Genomic DNA, 14,661 nt, shown 5'->3' on the forward strand with positions numbered 1-14,661 from the left:
TTTCTCTCTCTCTCTGTAAGGGGCCTAAGACTTTTAAAAGGTAACTAGTAGGTTGAGTCATCTGAGTAGCTGGGAGTATTTTCTTGATGGCTAAAGTAGTAGGTATATTGGGTACTGTGATTCTGACATATCTCTGTAACCCTCCGCTGCTTGTTTGTGAATTCTGCCTGTTACAGTGTGATCTGCTCCACAGGTGCAAGGTACTGTGGCTAATAAGTAACCAGAGCAAATTTTTACTTAGTTGCAATCACTTAACACAGCAATTTAATTGCCATTACACAAGTGAACCATGTAATCACAAACTGGCACCTGATGTCTTGCTCCCTTCTACAAAGAATGTGCACTTGGCTGGGGTTTTTATGTTTAGCTTTTGCAAATACTAAATCAAAGAGACAGAGATTCCAGTTAGGGTTGTACAGTATATCATTTTGTCCTTCTGAATATTCAAGGTACCCCTCACTACTTTCTTTCCATAAGGGTCTCATATCCATCAATTGATAAGTCAAATCTACTAAAGGCCTATATGGATCATGTTCTTGTTTAGTATCCCAGCAACATGTACCGTCAGCCAATCCATTTTCCATTTGGAATGACAGAGCTTTGTTACTCATGACAGGAGATGAGTCATTGCTTGCCTTCTCTTTGGCTTTTAATAATGGAATAGTTGGATTTATATTGGCTAATTTGTAAATCTATTGTACCCCTAACTCCACCCCTGTTTTTCACCTCCTGAAACTTGGGAGCCACTAACGTATAGTGAAGATTATACCTATCAAAGGGTTCATTTATAAAATCCAGTTCTGGAAAGCTGCTATGCAGCACAATCCAGTCCTCAGAATCACTGATGAACCAAAGAGTTTGTTGTGATGATATGTTGTAATCTAATATTCTTGCTAGAGAGCTTTAGAAATGGCGTTTTGCAAAAACTAGTCTGAATGGATTCTCTTTAGATAAAGTATCAGAGGGGTAGCATGTTAGTCTGAATCTGTAAAAAGCAACAGAGGGTCCTGTGGCACCTTTGAGACTAACAGAAGTATTGGGAGCATAAGCTTTCGAGGGTAAGAACCTCACTTCTTACCCACGAAAGCTTATGCTCCCAATACTTCTATTAGTCTCAAAGGTGCCACAGGACCCTCTGTTGCTTTCTTTAGATAAAGAATATGTTGCTTTTGTAAGTGACTTAATCTTCCTTTTTCCATAAAGAACTTGATTTGATAGCCTTTTGGAAAAGAAAGAACATGGTAAAAGTGGGGGAGAGGGGAAAGAGAAATAACCTATTTCAGCAAAATGTGGGTTTGTGTGTGGATTAAGGGGTTGATTTGGGTTCTCGGATACCAGAGTGGTGGGCAGGGGATAAGAACCTGAAGGTGCTAGTGGTTAATTACCTTCACTGTTAAAATGTTTTCTAGTCTGAATTTTGTCTAATTTCAGTTTTCAGACATTGCATATCATTGTGCCTTTTTTTGCTAGATTAAAGAGCTGTTTGCAATCAGAAACCTCTTCCGTAGGTAGGTGCTTGTAGATAGTGATCAAGTGAGCTTTTCATCTTCTCTTGGACAAGCTAAATAGATTGAGCTTCTTTAGTGTCTCACTGGAAGGCAGGTTTTCCAGACCTGAATGATTCTGGTGTAGCTCTTTTTTTAACCCTTTCCAAAGTTTCATCAGAGAAGGAGATTTGTAATCACCCAAGAAAAATATCTAAAATCAAAGTTTTAGCTTCTGAAACAACTCCGCATTCAGGAGAAGATGTACTTGAATTTATAGCAGATTTCAGAGGCCTGACTTCCATATATGAGGAGCCTGGTCCAAAGCCCAGGGAAGTAAATTAAAGGTCTCCCACTGACTTCAATGCGTGTTGGATAAGGCTTTATGGTGCAGTCGAGAGGATTTATTTGTGTATGGCATTGACAGCAAGGAGCTGTGCAGCAAGTTACTTAGTACTGTCTGTGGAGTGCTGGAAGAATCCTGGACACTATGAAGTATTTTGAAAGCAATGCACTTGGTATAGAGAAATTTAACTTTTTTCTTAGATCAACTACTTGGGGGCATTGAGGTTTCCATTTGTAAGGAACAGCCAACCAGTCGCTTCACACAAGCATCACCATAGTCTGTGAACACAAACACTTTCCTTTTGCCACTGATAACAGTGAGAAGTGGATTGATCTCTATGAAATCAAATGAGCGATAACAACAAGCCATCAATCACCTGCCATTTACTAGGACTATCAATTAATCTTATAGCCTTTATCAAGCTTTCTAAAAGCCAGGAAAGATTGTAAGAAACAGCCCCAGCTTTCATCAAAGGCCCAAGAAAAAAGGTAAAAGTTTGATAGTTGTTTTCATTGTCTGAAGCCTTGGCTACACTTGCAGCTGTACAGCGCTGTGAGTTAAACCTGTCTTCATACACCTGAGTAGGGAAAGCGCTGCAGTCTGTCCACATTGACAGCTGCCCAGCGCACTGTCGTGGCCACATTTGTGGCAATTGGGAGTGGTGTATTATGGGCAGCTATCCCACAGAGCACTCTTCCCATTCTGGCGCCGTGGGTTGTGGGAAGGGGGCGTGAGTGCAGGGGATTCTGGGTCCTGTCCCCATGACCCATGATGCATCGCTTTGCATCCCAGAAATCCCTTTGTTTCCGTCCACCTTTGGTGCCATCTTTCAACGGTTTCTGTGCAGCGCGATCTGTCTGCGGGAAATGGAGTCCGAACTGCTGAGGCGTATGCTGACGAGTCTGGCCGGCACGTCACGTTTGGCTGTCAAACTATTCCTTAAGATCCAAAGTGACAGTGAGAGTGAGGAGTCCGACGATGCTATTGAGCCGCGTAACGCGTACGACACGAAATTGCTTGTAGCATTCACAGACATGCTCAGCACCGTGGAACGCCGCTTTTGGGATCGGGAAACAAGCACTGAGTGGTGGGATCACATTGTCATAGAAGTCTGGGATGACAAGCTGTGGCTGCAGAACTTTCGGATGAGAAAAGCCACTTTCATAGGACTGTGTGAGGAGCTTGCCCCCACCCTGCGGCGCAAGCACACGAGATTGAGAGCTGCCCTGCCAGTGGAGAAGCGGGTGGCTATTGCAATCTGGAAGCTGGCAACTCCAGACAGCTACCGGTCGGTCGCAAACCAGTTTGGAGTGGGAAAGTCGACCGTTGGAATTGTGTTGATGCAAGTTTGCAGGGCCATTAATTGCATCCTACTCAAAAGAACTGTGACTCTGGGTAACGTGCAGGACATAGTGGATGGCTTTGCACAAATGGGTTTCCCTAACTGTGGAGGGGCGATAGATGGGACGCACATTCCTATTCTGGCACCACCCCACCTAGCATCCGAGTACGTTAATCAGAAGGGGTATTTCTCTATGGTTCTCCAGGCGCTTGTGGATCACCGTGGGTGTTTCATTGACATTAACACAGGCTGGCCTGGAAAGGTGCATGATGCACGCATCTTTTGGAACACTTGACTGTTCAGGAAGCTGCAGGCCAGGACTTTTTCCCAGAGCGGAAGATCACAGTAGGGAAAGTTGAAATGCCCATTGTGATCCTTGGAGACCCTGCTTACCCATTAATGCCGTGGCTCATGAAACCCTACACAGGGAACCTTGACAGCAGCAAGGAACGGTTCAACTACAGGCTGAGCCGGTGCCGAATGACTGTGGAGTGTGCCTTTGGTCGTTTAAAGGCCTGCTGCCGATCTCTGTATGGGAAGCTGGACTTGGCCGAACACAGCATCCCTGTGGTTATATCCACGTGCTGTACCCTCCATAATATTTGTGAAGGGAAGGGTGAAAGCTTCACTCAGGCATGGACCTCCGAGGTTGAACACCTGGAGGCTGAATTTGCACAGCCAGAGAGCAGGGCTATTACAGGGCCCAGCACGGGGCTGCAAGGATTAGGGATGCCTTGAGGGAGCAATTTAAGGCTGAAAACCAGCAGTGATATCTGGTGCCCTGCACGGGAGTGCAGTGCAGTAGTTCCAATCTTTAGGAATCAGTGTTTGCTAAGCAGACTTGCAGTGCCTGTTTATTTCCTGGGCTAAGGAATCTTTTACTTTATGCATTAATAAAGAATGTTTTCAAAGCCAAAGAATCCATTTATTGAAAAGAAAATTTATTTACTGAAAAGAAACACATCTGCTTGGGAATCAGAAAGGGCAAGGGGGTGGAGTGGGGAACGGTACAATAACAGATTCGTGTATGTCCTGTCTGATGTTGTGTGCAGTGAGTGCTGCACTTCAGGATAGCTATACTACATGGTGATGGGGTTTGAGTGCAGAGGGTAAGGGTCGTGGTTTTCAGGGCTGGGTGGTGAAGATACTGGTGTTGGAGGCAGCTGGTGGCGTGAAGAACCCGGAAGTTGGGGAAAGTGGGCTGGAGGTAACAGTGGGGCACAAGAGAAAAAGAGTTTTGGGACAAGGGCTGTGGGGGGGCCGGCATTTGCGTTTGCGGTACTGCTTCTTCTGCATGGCTACGAGCTCCTGGATAGCGTCTGCTTGGCGCTCCAGGATGCTTATGAGCCGATCCATGCTTTGCTGCCGGTGCTCCGTGCTTTGCCGCCGGTGCGCTGCATTTTCATGGCTGATCCTGCTTTCTCTCTCCCTCCTGTTCTGTGCTTTTTCATTCTCTTTAATAGATTGCTACATCACTTCTTGCAGCATGTCTTCTTTGTTTTTTTGTGGTCTCTTCCTGAGTCTTTGCAGTCTTTGAGCCCGGCGATAAGAGGGACGACTGAGGTCTCAAGGTTGATGCTGCTGTATAAGCAAAATGCAACATTTAACAGAGGCAGCATTGTTTATAGCAGACAGAGTAATGATTTCCCCCGCACTTAAGGAGGGTATACATAGGGTCTACACTATAGCATAATTTTTCCGTCCCAAACAGAGCACACATAGCCCACGGGAGCCTCAAAATGGTGAGTAAGGGGGACTGATTGTTTCAGGGCTGTACTGTCCTCTGGGTTTCTGTGCCTTGGGGAGAGCCAACAGCTGCAGGGGGCACCTACACTGAACACTGTCCCAACATTTTCCACAGGAGTTCGTCCTGGACGATATCTCGCTGCTGAGGTTGACCTGAGAAGCAAGGGAGGGTCTTCTACTGCAATGCAGCTTCCGCCCTGGCCCATATGCAGGTTGCCTGTGTGCAGCAATGTTCCCCCCTCCCTCTCGCAGCACAGTAGCGCGGACACGTTAGCCTGGCTGGGACAAGGACCACGGTGGCTCTCCCGATAAACCTGCGCAAGCTCATTGCACACGTTCTGGATGAGACATTCGAAGAGATTACCGAGGCCGATTACCGCGATGTGATAAACCACATCAATGCACTATTCCGCATCTAGGCATACGTGCCTAACCCTCCTCTCCCAAAGAGCCCGCACCGAAAAAATTCCTTCCCGAAAAAAAAACCCGCTTACCGGAAACCTGCTCTTCTGTTTGTCCTCCACCAAGTACCGGCTGCTGCGACTGGCTACCTTCCTCCTGGCTTGAGAAGAGCTCCTGGCTGCATGATCCAACAAAACATTTAAGCAAGTGTGTAACTTTAAGCATGTGAATAGTCCTACTACCTGTGTGCTTAAAAACCTTGCCAAGTTAACATGGACATAGTAATCATGTGACTTCAGTGGGATTACTCAGGGGCTTAAAGTCATGCATAGCGTGACCATATTTCCCAAAGGGAAAATGGGACACCGTGTGGGGCTAGCCCGAGCCACTTGCTCAAGCCCTCCTTGCCCCCCGCGCAAGCCTGGGGCTGGGGTTGCTGCTCGCCCGAGCCCTGCTCCCCTTCTCCCCCCGTGCAGGATTAGCATCGCCACTTACCCCCACTCCCCACGTTCCTCTGCACCTCACTTTTTTGACAAAAGTGAGCATCTGATCAAGTTGGCAAGAGCAAATGGGACAAATGCCCACATTTGCCAAAAAGGTTGGGACAGCCAGGACAGGGCTTAGAAAAGGGACCGTCCTGGCTAAAATGGGCCATATCACCCTAGACTCATGCATGTAGTTTAGTACCTTGTTGAAATGGGGCCATGAGCCCTAAAACCTGGGGGCAGATCCTCAGCTGGTGTAAATTGTCATAGCTCTATTGAAGTCAATGGAACTGTGACAATTTACACCAGCTGAGGATCTGCCCCTATACTCCCTTATACTTAAATAGCACCAAAGTGTTCAAGCCCTGTATAACCCTTGCTCTAGAGGTAGTGACGATTCCTTTCACTAGAGTGGTAGGGGCTAGTAGTTTTGGAAGAAGAGTCCTGAAGTCTAGCCCCTGCTTATGACCGAGAAATTGATGTGGCCATCATTTGAAATATAGCCAATGACTGTGAAAACCTGTGCAGCTGCTGAATTGTTATGTTATCAAATCACTCACAAAGGCTTTTTGAGGGCACAGTTTACATAGAAGATTGTGAGGTGCTCAGATACTATGGTAATGGGGGATATATAAGTACCTTAGAATAATTTTGTTGCTGTCTTCAAGCACAGATTTCAAGTTAAGTATCATACGTAGTGCGTACCTTACATTCGTAGACAGAAGAGAACTGTGCCTTCCACACAGCCCTCTTATGCTCCCCTGTAAATTAACATTAAGGAGCAAGGGGGGGACCCTAGTTCTGATAAAATTAACAATACTCCGCATTTATATAGTAGTTTTACTGATGTATCTCAAAGTGCTCAACAAGCATCAATTAATTAAGCCTTACTACATCTCTGAAAGGTAAGCATATCTATTTTATAATTGACCATGCCCTGGAGAAGTTAAATGCTTAACGCACTGCATGGCTTTGAGCAAGGAGTTTAACTCAGGGTATGTCTTCGTTACCCACCAGATCGGCAGGCAGCGATGGATCCAGCGAGGGTCGATTTATCGTGTCTAGTCTAGACGCAATAAATTGACCCCCCAAGCGCTGTCCTGTTGACTCCTGTACTCCAGCTCAGTGAGAGGCACAGGCAGAGTCGACGGGGGAGCAGCAGCAGTCGACTCACCACGGTGAAGACACCACGGTAAGTCGATCTAAGTACATCAACTTCAGCTACGTTATTCACATAGCTGAAGTTGCGTAACTTAGATTGATTCCCCCTTCCCCCAGTATAGACCAGGACTCAGGGCATCTGACTTCTAGTCCTACTAGATTCCATTGCCTCATTGGTACAATTGTTCATCCAGAACTCAAACCAAAAGAGAACCAAACTTTTGTTGAAGTTCAATAAAGTTTGGATTAACTATTTTTTCAAGTATTTTTCACCTTTTTTGCTCTTCTAAACTTCCTAATTAGACACGATTGAAAGTAAAAGTGCAAGAATACTACTCGATAGGCTGCTCTTGTGATAATTTAGAAAACACCAGAAGCAGGAAGTGATGAAACCCTGTAACAGTGAGTTTTCCATTCCTAATTGTCAGGCTTGGGAATTCTGTGTAATTTGACAAGAAGCGAAAAAGCATCCAAACTTTGATATTTATGTGAACCGAAGCTCCAACTTTTTTTTTTTTGGCGGGGGGGAGGGGTCATCCCTTTTCACTAGTTATAATTTACCTCTTTGTCAAACCAGACCCTAGACATTCATTCCAAAAATGCCAATCAGTTTGATTCAAAAGCATGAAATTCTTGGTCTTGTTCACAATTCCCAAGAGGGTGACTTCCCAAAAACTCAGTCAATCAAAACTGTATATTAAGCATACTGTCAAGATCAGGGCCTGCAGCAGAATAAACCCTGTCTCTCAGCTCACTCCAGCGTCAATGGGAGTTATAAATTACCCTGAGAAGAAGTCTGGATGAAGCCTTGCCAACCTAAAGAGTGTAGCTGCCTGTAATAGGCCATCTGATTGGCTATACCTCCTGACTGGTTTCAAGAGCCAGTTAACTGGCTCCTAAACCCCAGGAGTAGCATTGGCAACAAAGTGGCCTCTCAAAACAGTTGACCGTGACTGCAGTAGCTTCTGTGCCTGCTTGTTCCTAGCCTTGGGCCCAGCCTTGCCATATTCCAGGTAACCTGACTCTGACCCTCGGCTCCATTTCCTGACCTCTCACTTTGGCTCTGACCCTTGTTTTTAGCTTTGGCTCCAATTCCTGGCCTCTGACTCTGGCTCTGACCCTTGGCTCCAATTCCTGACTACTGACACCTGCTGTACTCATGAGGCTTGGCTGCTGCTCTAACCACTGGGTACAACTGCCTGTGTCCCAGTCACGGACACCCACCAGTAGGTATTGTTTCACATCCTCAAATGACGTATAAGACCAAACTTTTTGCCAGCATGACCCCATTTTCAGACTTTATTGCTTCCTGTGACCCCGGACAGCATGGAGAACACCATTTGTAGAGCATGGGATTGCACTGATGACACAAAGCCACTTGGAGTTGTGACCCATAGTCTGGAATCCACTGCATTATACTATTCTTTTTTTTTAAAAAAAGACTAAGAGCCAGCTTTTTATCTACCTTCCCAGCATATTTAATAATTTACATTCACGTTTTTAATAATTTCCTCAGTGTTTGATACTTTCAAAATTCTTTTTGGATCAGCAGTTTCCCACCTTTTGCCAGTAGCATTGATTGTTGCGGAATCTTTTACTAGAAACAATTCTTTAACAATAGCAGAAGCAGCCCCTACTACCAGAAAGTCCATATAAATAGCTCCCAAGCATACTTTACATAGGAACAGTCCTAGTGGAACAGACCATCTGGTCTGGTATCCTGGCAGCCTATGCTAGATGCTTCAGTAGAGTTTTCTATAGTTAGGGACTTGCAGAAGCTGTGAAACTGTATAAAGAAGTAGGAAAAACTGCATGATGGTATAGTGTTTCCTGCAGTGAGGTCTTTGCAGAACTAGTAGGCTCAGGCAAAACACACTGCTGTTTGGGGACTAGATGTGTATTGCTTTAGTTTTTCTTCTATTGAGCATTAATTAATCTCAGATCAGACCCAGACTGTACGTCAGGCTGCTTCTTCAAAGGAGACTTTCTCTCAGTTGTAGTTTTTCCATGCACAAGTTGCAAAACATGTATTTACAGTCTAAGAACCTGCTCCTGCAATGGAATTTAAGTGGGGGTGGAAAAATCCATCCATGCTGATTCCAATGATAGGACTGGGACCCCAAATGGTTTATTTTAGATTAAACTAAACAGCAGGAAAGCACAAAAGTAAAGTCTCTGTGTTTCTGTGTCTCTCCTCCAGAACAAGCTCCGGCAGCTGAGAACAAAATGGCTGCTGAACTCTGCACTGGGTGAGAATTCTTAACAATGTACAAATGCAATACACAGAAACAAAAAGGCTTTGCAACATAATAGCAACATCCTATACACCACGGTCAGTCGGTAACAAGAGCAACAAGCCCCATGTGGATGCCTTGGCAGTTTCTTTGTCTTGTGATTTGTCATTTTGCTAACTACATCTTCCTTCAAATTTGACTGGATTAAGTTCATAATGAGATTTCCCTTTCACTGTAGTGATTGGAGAATGTGAAGTTATATTTAAGTGTGAAAGCCAGATGCTGAGGTCAGCTAGGGTGTAGCTACAATAGTTACCCTCAGTCAGAACCTAAACATCTATAATGCAATTAAAGCTTTTTGGATTCCATGCAGTGTATTATAAGGCAGGCTAACGCTGTGCAGATTGCTGGCAGGTGTGTTTTTGTTTTGCTATATATATATATTTGTTAAGAATTTCCGGAGTTTTATAGAGATTTTATAATATTTCTGTGGTTATTACAAGTAGGCAATTACTATGGAAATTATAGACTATGCTTGAATGTTTGGAGTGAGAAATTATAGATAATTCCTAGTATGTCGGTCCAGTTTCTATGGTAATCTGAATAATTGTGAATTAATTGCCTGTTGTTGCCATGGTTCTTTATGATAATTCCAGGCTGTTAATGTTTGATACATTCAGGGTTACACTTTATGCTTGTCTTTGCTACTTGTTACCCTGCCTCCTCAGATGTTTCAAGACAATTATAGTCAAAAATGGGAAATAAAACTATTTGGGGATGTTAACGTGAAAATCTGAAAGGTAATTAAAAAAAAAATTCCTCTTGCTGCACTGGTTGGTTCTAGATAGGACCAATCTGAAGTCCGTCAAAGACAGTGGGAGCCTTTCCATTAACTACAGTGGCCTTTGAATCAGGCCCATTATTTTTCTTGTTCAGTAGTGATTGACAGGTCATGCGTTTTGCTCCTTCTTTCCTTATTGCTGCTGTACAGGCTAAACCACTGACTAACATGGAAAGTAAGGAGAGACCACAAACTTGGACGAAGTAAAAAGTAACAACCCTGTTCAAAAGCAACGTTCAGACCTTCCGTAACAGGAATCCAGGGAAAGCTGAAAACCCCAAGGAAAGGTGAAGGCATGAGTCCCTCAGGACTTTTCTAATAGGAAGTGATTCTCCCAATAGCACCAACTTGACAACTGTTGATGGATGATACTATGGAACCACTGCAGAGTTACACGGTGATAAATAGTAGAGATTGCTTTCTCATTGGAATCACTGTAGGATATGACTGGACTTCATGGGGAATCTAGAGTGTTCCCTAGGGACAGGACATTTATTTCAATTTGTTTTGTAAAGGGGTGTGTTGAACTATGCTGCTGTGTAAATGACTACTGTGTCGCTATCCAAACATCTATTTATTCTAAGCCCTCTGTTTTCCAAAACAGGGTCATGCCCCATGATGTTCGTTAATTATATTCACCATTCCCTAGATTATATAAATGAATGTAATCAAGATTTTATATAATCTCCCCACACACCATGACATTTGGCTTAACAAAGCTGTGCTGTATTATTAATTATGATTATTTATCATTAATTACACACACAAAACTATGTTAAAAGAATATAATTAAGGTTGTGAAATTAAACTCTCAAAAGATAGGGAATGCCAGAATTACTGTAATCTGTGCAATTTTAAAGCAGCCCCTGCATTATGATACCATCTTTAATTACTTGATCACACACTGTTTTTTACACAGGACTCCTGCCTCATTCAGTGCACAGAATGGACAGTGCTCACTTTGTGAGCACCTATTAAATATTTTGTATTATTCTCATGGTTTAGTGCAGGGATCGGCAACCTTTGGCACGCGGCTCACCAGGGAAGCAGCACGGACTGAGGGATATGCTGGCTGCCGCTTCCTGCCACCCCCATTGGCCTGGAGCGGCGAACCGCGGCCAGTGGGAGCTGCGATCGGCCAAACCTGCGGGCGCGGCAGGTAAACAAACCAGCCCGACCCGCCAGGGGGCTTACCCTGGCAAGTCGCGTACCAAAGGTTGCCGATCCCTGGTTTAGTGTGTGCCCCCCCCAGGATTTACTGTACTCTATTCAAACCCTGTTCTAAAGACTGATTTATTGATTAGTTTATGGGCTTTTCTATGGCACTCATCAGTATACTATCTGAGTGCTTCACAAATATTATTTTACTTTCACAACACCTCTGTGGGATGAGGGGGTGCTATTATTTCCATTTTACAGATGGGGAACTGAGGCACAGGGAGATTAAGGTCAAAAGTATCCACCAACTTGGGGTGACCGATTTAAGATGCCTAGGACCTGATTTTTCAAAGTACTTTATTTGTTCAAAGTACTGCTCGCATTGACTTCAGCTTCAGCTGTGAGTGCTCAGCTTTTCTGCAAATGAGACCTCAGATATCAAGCTGGCCACCCAAAAAAGGAGGAATACAAATTAGTGTGGACATGTGAAATGTCTGGATTAAATGACTTGCCCAGAATCACATAGGAACTCTAGCAGAGACAGGGATAGAATCCAGTTCTCCAGGGCAGCATTCAATTACCTTAACTATGAGACTTTCCTTTCTCTTCCTACAACCCCCTGCCTCATTCACTACACACCTTCCAACTTTTGCCAGAAATGCAGGGGGGCCTACAGACAATGGCCTCTGGCACTAGCAAACTCTGATTCATTCTGTGGAAAAAAAGGTAATATGTGATAATGTAATTAAAGATGGGGGCGACTCTATGTATTTTGCCGCCCCAAGCACAGCAGTCAGGCAGCCTTCGGTGGCATGCCTGCGGGAGGTCCACTGGTAACGCAGATTTGGTGGCATGTCTGTGGGAGGTCCGTCGGTCCCGCGCCTTCGGCGTACCTGCTGCCGAATTGCTGCCAAAGCCGCGGGACTGGCGGACCTCCCGCAGGCATGCCACCGAAGGCAGCCTGACTGCCTCACCCATCCATGACTGGCAGGCTGCCCCCTGCGGCTTATCACCCCAGGCATGCACTTGGAGCGCTGGTGCCTGGAGCCGCCCCTGATTAAAGACTATATCATAGCACATATGCACAAAGAGTCAAATTAAAGTTGCACAGGCAATTTTAATTCTGGCACTTGCTATCTTTTCAGAGCTTGACTTTACAACCGTAATGCTTTTTAAAATATTTTTTGCATGAAATTTCCTAGTTTTTAAAAAAGTAAACTGAAAAACTAGAAATCCCACCACACAGATCTCACCGCTAGTGCTAACAGAGTAACTGATAGTAGTAGTAGTAGGTTGCCATCCTCTACATGGGCCAGAACTGGAGGTGGATGAGACGTACACATTGCCAGTGGTTTTACAGATATTTGCCGACAGCTGAGGAATGTTGGGTTCTTTCCCAGGCTATGCAAGGAAATGTTCTCTTGTGGCCACAGTTTCTTCTGCTCATTCCTCCCTATGCTCGATGCTTTCTGCCCTATTTCTTCCAAATTGTCCTTGTCCAATTCTCATCCCAGGCTTATCTCCTTGCAGAGCCAGTCCTAGTTTCCCATTCCTGGCTTGCTGTCTGAGTCCCAATCTCCCCGCCCACTAGATCTCTCCTTCCCACACCTAGCCCCAGTTGTCTTGCTCAGCCAGTTCTAGTTTCTCCTTCCTGGTTCCTCTTCAGTCTGTTACTCTCTTCCCTCCTTCCCTCCACCCACTACTTCCCAGTCCCAATCTCCCTCCCACCTCATTCGAGTCAGTGGGTATTAGAGGCATGGTTGTGAATCCCACTTCTAGAGCCATGTAGTAAGGGTCAGACACACAGTACTGCTGGCGTGACCCAAAGAAATGAACCCGTTATTTCCTGGACCATGTGACCGAGATCGAGTCTCTAGCGTTCTAATGTGTGCAGAGGTGTGTTACTGTAGGACGGATTTTCTGTGATCCAGGGAAAACCTCCAAATCAAGGGTCAGATTCTTCCTTCCATTGGATGATGTAGGGGAAGAAAGACAATGTCTCTGAAGCTGCAGCAGCAGGGTTTGCTGGCTTTGCAGCAGGCTACCCCAGAACACTCAAGTCTTCCCTCTTGACTCTGCAGCATTAGAAGGGGTGAGGCTAGATTGGAGCTGGGGAACATCTGGGATTCTACAGAGTCCTCCTCTCTGGTTCTGAGCATTTCCTATCAGACTCCCAGGTGGGAATTGATGTTGATCCAAACATACAGCTGCTGAGGATTGTGCAGCTTCTTGCCATGCTATGCACAAATGATCAGTTTGCAAATATACATAAAACCATACACTGACTGACTACACTGCAAGGACTCTCCTGAGCAGTTGTGGATGGGGGCGGGAGTGGGGGACAGAAGCTCATTCCTTACCTTCCTCACAACAGGGCAGTGGGAGAGCCTGAAGAGATCCAGAAGAAGCTGGTCGGGAAGGAATTTTCCTCCAGGGTAGATTGGCTGAGCCTCTGGAGGTTTTTCGCCTTCCTCCGCAGCATGGGGCAGGGATCACTAGCAGGAGGGTCTCAGCCGATTGAAGTCACTAAAACACAGGATTGGGGACTTCAACGGTAGAGTCCAGGGAAGGGTCTTGCGGCCTGCAGCATGCAGGGAGTCAGACCAGATGATCATAATGGTCCCTTCTGACCTTAATGTCTATGAGTCTATGAGCTTGTAGGGGGAGAACCTGGAATAACCATGGGAACCTAAAGCATGTGGCTTGTGGCACAAAAGTGCCCAGGTGATTGTTGGTGTGTATCTAAGGGGGATGCTATGGAATGGCCAGCTGTTCTCCTTCTTAACTTCTTCCAATGTCCAGCTCTAGGCCATGTCCATCACCCACTCCTTACCCTTCTGTACTCCCTGTAGGCTGGAAACCAGCAAAGGGAGCAGAGAGGTTGCATGCTTAGCAGGTGCACAGGAGAATCAATTGCAGCTCAAGACTGCCTGCTTTCCACAGCCCAGATGAATACTTGGACTCTGCAAATGTGTCAGTGACCTGCATGTGAGTGTTGCAGGAGAGGACACTTGACACATCTGCAAACACCTTCTTCTGTGCTGCTGGGTGAGGGAAGAGAGTCCAGGTGCAATTTTAGAAGCTCTGGGGAAGTTTTGGGATCTGGAACAGAGGTCTCTGGTTCCTCAAGATGAGCAGGTTTGGAGGACCCAAGCCCCAGCACCCTGCTGTGCTCTCCATGAGGGCAGCACTAACAGACAATTCTGTAGGGTGACTCTTGTGCCTCTCTGTTTCCTCAGCCACACGTATCGTATCCTTCTCTGGCAGACAGTCCACCAAGAGGATAAGAGCTCACTACTTCTACTATCTGATGAGTTCGTTTGGGTGAGCTGAAGTGGTAGAAGCATGTGCCTAGGGATTGAATCTGAGCCTTAAAGCTCCTAAAGTGACCTATTACTTTTATGGATCTCCTTCTTTCAGTTATACAAAGATAAATTAAAATTCTGTTTGGTGGTAAAGAGA

At 45.4% G+C, this 14,661-nt stretch overlaps 1 long non-coding RNA gene across 1 annotated transcript; it reads left to right on the forward strand.

The window, feature by feature from the left end:
- Positions 1–8,068: 8,068 nt before the first annotated feature.
- LOC128831182 (uncharacterized) lies at positions 8,069–10,297 on the forward strand. Its single transcript, XR_008443771.1, has 3 exons — positions 8,069–8,192; positions 9,167–9,215; positions 10,192–10,297. It is a non-coding gene; the product is annotated as an uncharacterized LOC128831182 (long non-coding RNA).
- The last annotated feature ends 4,364 nt before the right edge of the window (positions 10,298–14,661 follow it).

This window comes from Malaclemys terrapin, chromosome 2 (genome assembly GCF_027887155.1).
Source record: "Malaclemys terrapin pileata isolate rMalTer1 chromosome 2, rMalTer1.hap1, whole genome shotgun sequence".
In the NCBI taxonomy this organism is placed as follows: domain Eukaryota; kingdom Metazoa; phylum Chordata; order Testudines; family Emydidae; genus Malaclemys; species Malaclemys terrapin.